We start from the raw sequence: 8077 nt of genomic DNA, 5'->3' as shown, positions 1-8077 counted from the left end.
CATCTCCAGGATCATAAGATTCGCAATCAATTCGTTACCCTCAAAATCTAAGGGACAACCCATCACTAGACGCTTTGCTAACACCGAATGACCCATCGGGGTAGAAACGGAAAGAATGACGTCTAGAGAAACATACGGTAACTTATGACGCTTAACAAATCGTGCAGAAATGAATGAATGAGATACTCCGGTATCAATAAGAACAAAAGCAGGAATACCGCATAAACGAAAAGTACCTGCTATGACTCTCTCCGTTTCATCTGCAGCCTGATCCTGGTTCAGCGCAAAAACCTGACCTTGGGCACGAGGTCGAAGATTTGAACTACCCACTGCCTGACCCTGCCTCCTCTGCTGAACAGTCGTCTGAGATCCGGAACCAGATCCTGCTCCACCTCGTAACTGAGGACAATTCTTCTTGAGATGACCCATCTCTCCGCACTGAAAACAAGCTCCCGCGGCTGATCGGCATTGCTCCGATGGATGGTTCTTCCCACAATGCACACAAGAAACCTTCTTCTTACCAAAGCGGAAAACACCGCTAGACCGTGATCCAGATCCAGAAGAAGAAGAACCAGATTTCTTGAAAGACTGAGATCGAGGGCTCAAAGTACTCGGAGGTCTAGAAGAAAGAATAGCCCTACCACGCTGGAGACTGATCTCTGCCTGGCGACACCGGTTCACTAACCCATCATAAGAAGTAGGATTATCACAGACAGTGACTCGATCAAAAATCTCCTGGTTAAGACCCTGGAGGAAATGGTCATACTTGGCCTCAGAACTGCCACTGATATGAGGGGCAAAGGGTAACAACTCGAAGAACTTCTGCTGATATTCATCAACAGACATACTCCCCTGCTTAAGATTCAGGAGCTCAATCGTCTTTGCCTGGCGAAGGGCTGGAGGAAAATACAGCTGCATGAAAGCTGCACGGAAATCGGCCCAAGTCACCCTACCCTGGGACTGGACTATCGGCGCAGAAGTCGATCGCCACCACTTGCGAGCACGGCCCTCGAGAAGAAAACTAAGGGTCTCCATCCTCTGCTCCTCGGTGCACTGGAATGCACGGAAACAACTCTCCATGCGCTCTAACCAATCCTCAGCATCATCGGGAGTCTCACCGCCGACTAAAGGCTTAGGCCCCATCTGAATGAAACGGTGCAAATCAAAACGCCTAGGACCATCCCGACGATGACGATGTTCACGATGACGCCTACGATCGTCCTGGTCACCCCAACGACCTACACTTCCCTGACTACTCTCATCACCAAAGTGGTCAGCCATCGCTACAAGATAGAATGGGGAAAATGGTAAAATGGTCAACGAAAATCCCAAAACAGAATCTATATCCCAAAATCGTAAGCATGCTCTGATACCATAAATGTAGTGACCCGCTCCAGAATCACCTACTAATCAAGAACTAAGCATGCAATTAACTTAATTAATAATAATCAGAGATAACAGCGGAAATATGGCCGACGACAATAGTTATACAACCCAATCGAAATCAGAACAACTCAAAAATATATTCGGTACAACCATATCGAATAGAATAGTACTGAAAACTAAACCAACCAGCTACTCACTGTCCTCCTCCTGCTCTTCCTGAGCCATCCAACCTGAGGCCTGCCCCATGGGAATGGGGTGTCCAAGATAAACAAAACCGAGGACGTGAGCGATAAGAACGCCCAGTACAAAAGCATGAGTATACAAGCCTATATGAAATGCACATGCTATGATATGATACCAGGGTAGTCAAGAAACAGGAGTAACAAAGGATCTCAAAATGCTCAGTCTAGAGGCGCCAAGTGGATAGTGCCGCGCGGTACTCCTCTGGGTCACTGCATCCACTACAAGAACAGACGTGGACCCAAAATGTCCCGGATCACCGAAGCCCTCCGGACCCGTCGACCACTGTGTACTCTCGGTGTCCATGCGTCCACAAGACAAGACAGGGCTGAGCGGCCCCACAAGATATAGCTTATCTCGAAAGAGATACAGCTCAACAGTAAAGGCTATCTCGAAGGAGATACGGCTCAACATGAAATGCAACATGCATCATAAAACGTGACATAATAGCATGCATCATATGACATATATCAATGCACCACATAATCATGCAACACATATAAGGATGTATACTCGACCAGGATATCTCGGATAGTACTTTCGTACCTCTATCACAGCAAGCCTAGCCTTACGCAACACCGCTAATCAGGTCTAGAACAAGCCTACGCATCAAAAGCATACCCAATGAACAATACTACCATGCTCGACTAGCAAAACCAGTACTACCAAAGGTTTAGGGTTTACCTTCGTCCGTCGACAGCCCTTTGATGTCGATTGCCTCGTAACTCAGGCGTCGCTACGCTACCAATCCTGGCAGCTCTTGGCTATCGCTCGACCGACAACTAACCCTAGAAACCTTCCAAACCTCTCAAATATGAGACACAACTCAAGAATTTGCAATCCAAAATGAGGAATTTCGAGCACTATTTATAGGCTATGTTCGGATCCACCGAACCCACTTCGGAACGTCCGAACTCCCACGTGTCCATCGGCTCTTGACACCTCATTAATGGATCCACCGAACTCACTTCGGATCATCCGAACTTGCATGCAAACTGACGTGTCGATCAACTCTTGACACCTCATGATCGGATCCACCGAACCCACTTCGGATCGTCCGAACTCTTCGGTGCTACCGAACCATCTTCGGTCCGTCCGATCATGACCACGGTCAAAATTACACATTAAACCTTCTTAGTCACCATTAATCCGTTAATTACCCAATTTGGAATTCGGGCTACTACAATTAGTGTGGGCAGGAAGGCCATTTCTCTCGAGTATGTCCGAACAGGGGTACGACTTCTGCTCAACCCCAGCCAGGATTTAGAGGTGGCCCTGGTATGACGAGACCTGCTGTTCCTGTTCCTTCTTTTCAGCAGTCGAATGTCCCACGATATCGAGGACCGGATGGTCAGAGTGCCCAAGTTCCTCCTCAAGTGAGAGTATACGCCATGACTAAGAATCAGGCGAGAGAAGCTCCTGGTGGCGTAATTGCAGGTATTTGCACGCTTTGCGATTATCCTGCACGTGTTTTATTTGATACAAGAGCATCTCATTCATCCATATCTCATGCATTTGTTGCATCTCATGATATTGAGTGTACCCCGTTGTATGATACTTTGTCGATAGCCACGCCAGCAGGGAAGATTATTTTGTCTGAGAAAGTTGTGCATAATTGTGTATTGATATATGAGGATAATGTGGTATTTCTGAATTTGATTGTCCTCCTAATGCACGACTTTGATTGTATTGTTGGCATGGATATCTTGACGACAAATCGAGCTACTGTTGATTGTTGTCATGGAGTGGTTCGATTTCGACCGATTGATGGACCCAAGTGGAATTTTTATGGCAAGGGTTCTCAAGCAAAAATTCCATTGGTATCTTCCTTGGAAATGTCCTGATTGTTGACTAGCGGAGATGCATGTTATCTTATCTACGCTATTGATATTTCGAAGAAGGAATCTTTTTATCTGAGATTCCTGTTGCGAAAGAGTTTCCAGATGTATTTCCCGATGAGATTCCTGATTTTCCTCCTCATCGAGAAGTTGAGTTTAGTATTGATCTTGTGCCGGGGACTACTTCTATATCTAAAGCGCCCTATCGTATGGCACCATTGGAATTGAAAGAATTGAAAGAAAAATTACAGGATCTTCTCGACAAGGGATATATTCAACCGAGTGTATCACCTTGGGGAGCTCCAGTCTTATTTGTTCGAAAGAAAGATGGTACGATGCGAATGTGTATTGATTATAGGCAACTGAATCGGGCTACTGTGAAGAACAAGTACCCACTTCCTCGTATTGATGATTTGTTTGATCAGCTTCAGGGTACTTCTGTATACTCGAAGAATGATCTTCGATCTGGGTATCATCAAGTACGTGTTCGAGAGGAAGATGTGCCTAAGACTGCTTTTCGTACGAGGTATAGCCACTATGAATTCTTGGTTATGCCTTTTGGTCTTACGAATGCTCCTGCAATCTTTATGGATTTAATGAATCGGGTTTTCCGAGATTATCTAGACCGATTCGTTATTGTTTTTATTGATGATATTCTTGTGTATTCGAAATCGAATAAGGAGCATGCTGAACATCTGAGACTGGTACTTCAAAATCTTCGTACTAGTCATTTGTATGCCAAATTGTCCAAATGTGAATTCTGGATGGACAAAGTGGTATTTTTGGGCCACGTCATTTCGAGACATGGCATATCTGTTGATCATGCGAAGGTCGAAGCTGTATTGAATTGGCCAAGACCTATGAATGTTCCTGAGATCCGTAGCTTCATGGGTTTAGCTGGATATTATCGTCGCTTTATTGAAGGATTTTCGAAAATAGCTAAACCTATTACTCAACTGACACAGAAGAATCAGCGATTCATTTGGTCAGATGAATGTGAAGCTAGTTTTCTTGAATTGAAGACGAGATTGACCACAACACCTGTGCTTACTATTCCCTCAGGTACCGGAGGATTTGTGTTGTGTACAGATGCGTCTAGTAAAGGTTTGGGCTGTGTTCTGATGCAACACGGCAAAATGGTTGCTTGTGCGTCTCGTCAATTGAAATCTCATGAAACACGTTATCCTGTTCATGATCTCGAATTGGCTTCCATTGTGTTTTCTTTGAAGATTTGGCGCCATTATTTGTGCGGAGAAAAGTTTGTTATTTATTCGGACCATAAGAGTCTGAAATATCGCTTTTCTCAATCTGATTTGAATATGAGGCAACGCAGGTGGATGGATCTCCTGAAGGATTTTGATTGTGAGATTCAATATCACCCTGGATCGGTAAATGTTACTGCGGATGCCCTGAGTCGTAAGGTGTATGATTCCATGTTAGCTTCTGTCAATGTCGCCAAAGTACATGAGGATATATGTACTTCTGGTTGGACTTTTCACTCAAATTGGAATTATGTCACTGTCTCAGTATTGCAAATTGAGCGGAATTTGATATCGAAAATACGAAAGGCCCAACGAAGCGATGCTCAGATCCAAAAGTTGAAAGAACTTGTATCTGCTGGACATCAGTCCGGATTCCAGATTTCTTCTGATGGTTCTTTATGACTTAATGGTCGGCTGGTAGTTCCTGATGATTCTGATTTGAAATCTGTCCTTCTTCAAGAAGCACATTGTAGCAAATACAATATTCACACTGGAGGTCGGAAGATGTATTTGACATTGAGACCTCAATTTTGGTGGAAACGTATGCAGAAGGACATTGCTTAGTTTATTTCGAAATGTCTTGTCTGCCAGCAAGTGAAAGCCGAGAGAATGAAACCGGGAGGATTGCTCCATAGTCTTGAAATCCCGAAATGGAATTGGGAACATATCGCTATGGATTTTGTGACTCATTTACCTCGTTCGCCCAAGGGCTGTGATGCCATTTGGGTCATTATTGATCGGCTTTCGAAATCTGCGCATTTTATTCCGTATGAACGGACTTATCCTTATAAGAGAATGGCCCGTTTATACATTGAGAATGTTGTGAGACTGCATGGTGTGCCAGTCTCAATTTTATCAGATCGTGATCCCAGGTTTGCTTCTAAATTCTAGGGTAGTTTCCAAGAAGCGATGGGTACGCGTTTGGCTATGAGTACTGCTTATCACCCTCAAACTGATGGCCAGACTGAACGTACGATTCAAACGTTGGAGGACATGTTACGTGCTATTGTGATGGACTTCAGAATGGGATGGCAAGATGCCTTACCATTGGTTGAATTTTCTTACAATAATAGTTTTCAGACGAGTATCATTATGGCGCCGTTTGAAGCTCTATATGGGAGACGATGTAGATCACCGTTATTCTGGAATGAGATTGGTGAGAGACAATTGACTGGACCTGAAATGATACAGGAAATGAACGATAAGGTTCAGTTAATTCGGCAGCGGATGAAAGCTGCTCAGGATCGTCAAACGAGTTATGCGAATAAAGGAAGACGACCCTTGGAATTCCAGAAAGGTGACAAAGTGTTCTTGAAAATATCTCCCTTTAGAGGCACTGTTCGATTTGGCATGCGAGGAAAGTTATCTACTCGATATGTTGGTCCATACGAGATTCTTGATCGAGTTGGTGATCTTGTGTATCGATTGGCATTGCCACCAACTCTATCTGCCATTCACGATGTGTTTCATGTTTCTATGCTGAGGAAATATGAACCGGATCCATCACATGTGCTTGCACCTGATGAGGTTGAACTGGATCCTTCTCTTTCCTATGTTGAACAACCTGTTCTTATTATGGATCGAAAGGAAAAGGTATTGCGTAACAAATCGATCCCTTTGGTTCGAGTGCAATGGACACGGCATGGTGTGGAAGAATCAACGTGGGAATTGGAAAGTAAAATGTGAGATTCATATCCGCATTTATTTGATGCTAGTCCATCTGTTCCATTGTATTCGATGTATTCTGATCCTTTTACTGATTTTTGTTTTGATATGTACTATAACTGGTGACATATGTATGTTTGCCAATGTTATGTATATAGAGATGTTTGAGATTTCGAGGACGAAATCTTTTAAGAGGGCGAGAAATGTAAGGACCGTGTACCGTATTATCGTAAATCCTGTGTGATTATCGATAATTTATGAAATTGTCATGTGATTATGTATTTGATGTATATCGTGACAAGGAAATTGAGAAAATGAATATTGAATATGAATTGACGTTGTAAGAGCTTGAGTGGAGAAGCCGGACGCCAATAAGTACAAAATTCAAATAATTGTACAGAAAGTGTGGCGCCCGGGCGGTAGAAAATGACCGCCCGCGCGCCAGAATATGTGACATTGTGTTCGGGCGAGCGGTAATTTGTGACCGCTCGAGCGCCGAAGCGGTGAGGATAAGAATCCTTTCTTTCTTTCTTTTCCTTCGTCAGTTCATTTCAGAGGCTTCGAGAGAATACGAGAGATTTCGATTTTCTTTCGTCTGAATCGACTTTGAAACGCTGTCTAAACGCGAAACAAATTATATATTTGTGATCGTCGCGTCGAGGACTTCTGACTGAGGTAATTTTCTTCTGGTTCCAACAGCTCTAAATATTAAATTGCTGGAATAGCATGTATTTGAAGTTGAATTTCTGATATATAGTAGAATAACCGACAATAAACTAAGTTTTGAAGTCGGAATTGAATTATGACATGATTTTGATTTGATATGAATTTTGAAGTTTCAAATGATATTTGAAACTCATATTAATGATTTTGGAATATGTTATTGATTTGAATGAGTATGTTATTGATGTAGATAAAGTGTAATATCAATAGCTTCAGGCTACATCAACTGGAAACGAAAAATCGAGGTATGTTGCGACCGGGTAACATACGATAGGTATCTGTATTATATGATATATGTTGGATTGATTTGATTGAGTGGACTGAGAATATGTGTCTATATGCCTTATTTGATGAGTTTATGTGGCATACATGACATTGAGATTTGAATATCGATGTATAAAATAAATGTTTTGTTAAAACACATCATTTGATGCTGAAAGCGGACCGGTAACGGTGGCCGGAAGCGCAACGGAAGTCAAAAATTTAACATTTTCAAGCTAGAAAATTCGGCCACCATGTTTATTGTGCAATATTTACAAAAACACCATACATAGGATGTTTAGAAGTTTACCTATCAACCTCTTGAGGTTGATGTTTGGCACCAACTTTGTTGTGAACAACAAAGCTCTTCAAAGGGAAGACAAGTCTACAAGCTCCTCCTCCAATACTTCAAAATCAAGCCCACCACTTGCAAGGTAAACCCTTTCTTGTTTTGCACTAGAAAAACAAGAATATTTTTCAATGAAAAGGTTTTGTTTCTCCAACAATTTGAAGAACACAATAGAGAGAAGAATTTTGGGAGAGAATTCCCTTAGTGTTTCGGCCAAGTGAGTGTGGGAGGGAAGGAGAGAATGAGTTAATTGCATGCCTTGGTTGTGAGAAAAGCAAAAAGCAAAAGGTGCATGCCTTGCATTATTTTAATAAAAAGTAATCTCCAACCCTTCACCTCCCATGCATGCATAT

The sequence above is a fragment of the Primulina eburnea genome, chromosome 4 (genome assembly GCF_022965805.1).
Source record: "Primulina eburnea isolate SZY01 chromosome 4, ASM2296580v1, whole genome shotgun sequence".
NCBI classification, from domain to species: domain Eukaryota; kingdom Viridiplantae; phylum Streptophyta; class Magnoliopsida; order Lamiales; family Gesneriaceae; genus Primulina; species Primulina eburnea.
Note: the sequence above shows the minus strand (reverse complement) of the source record.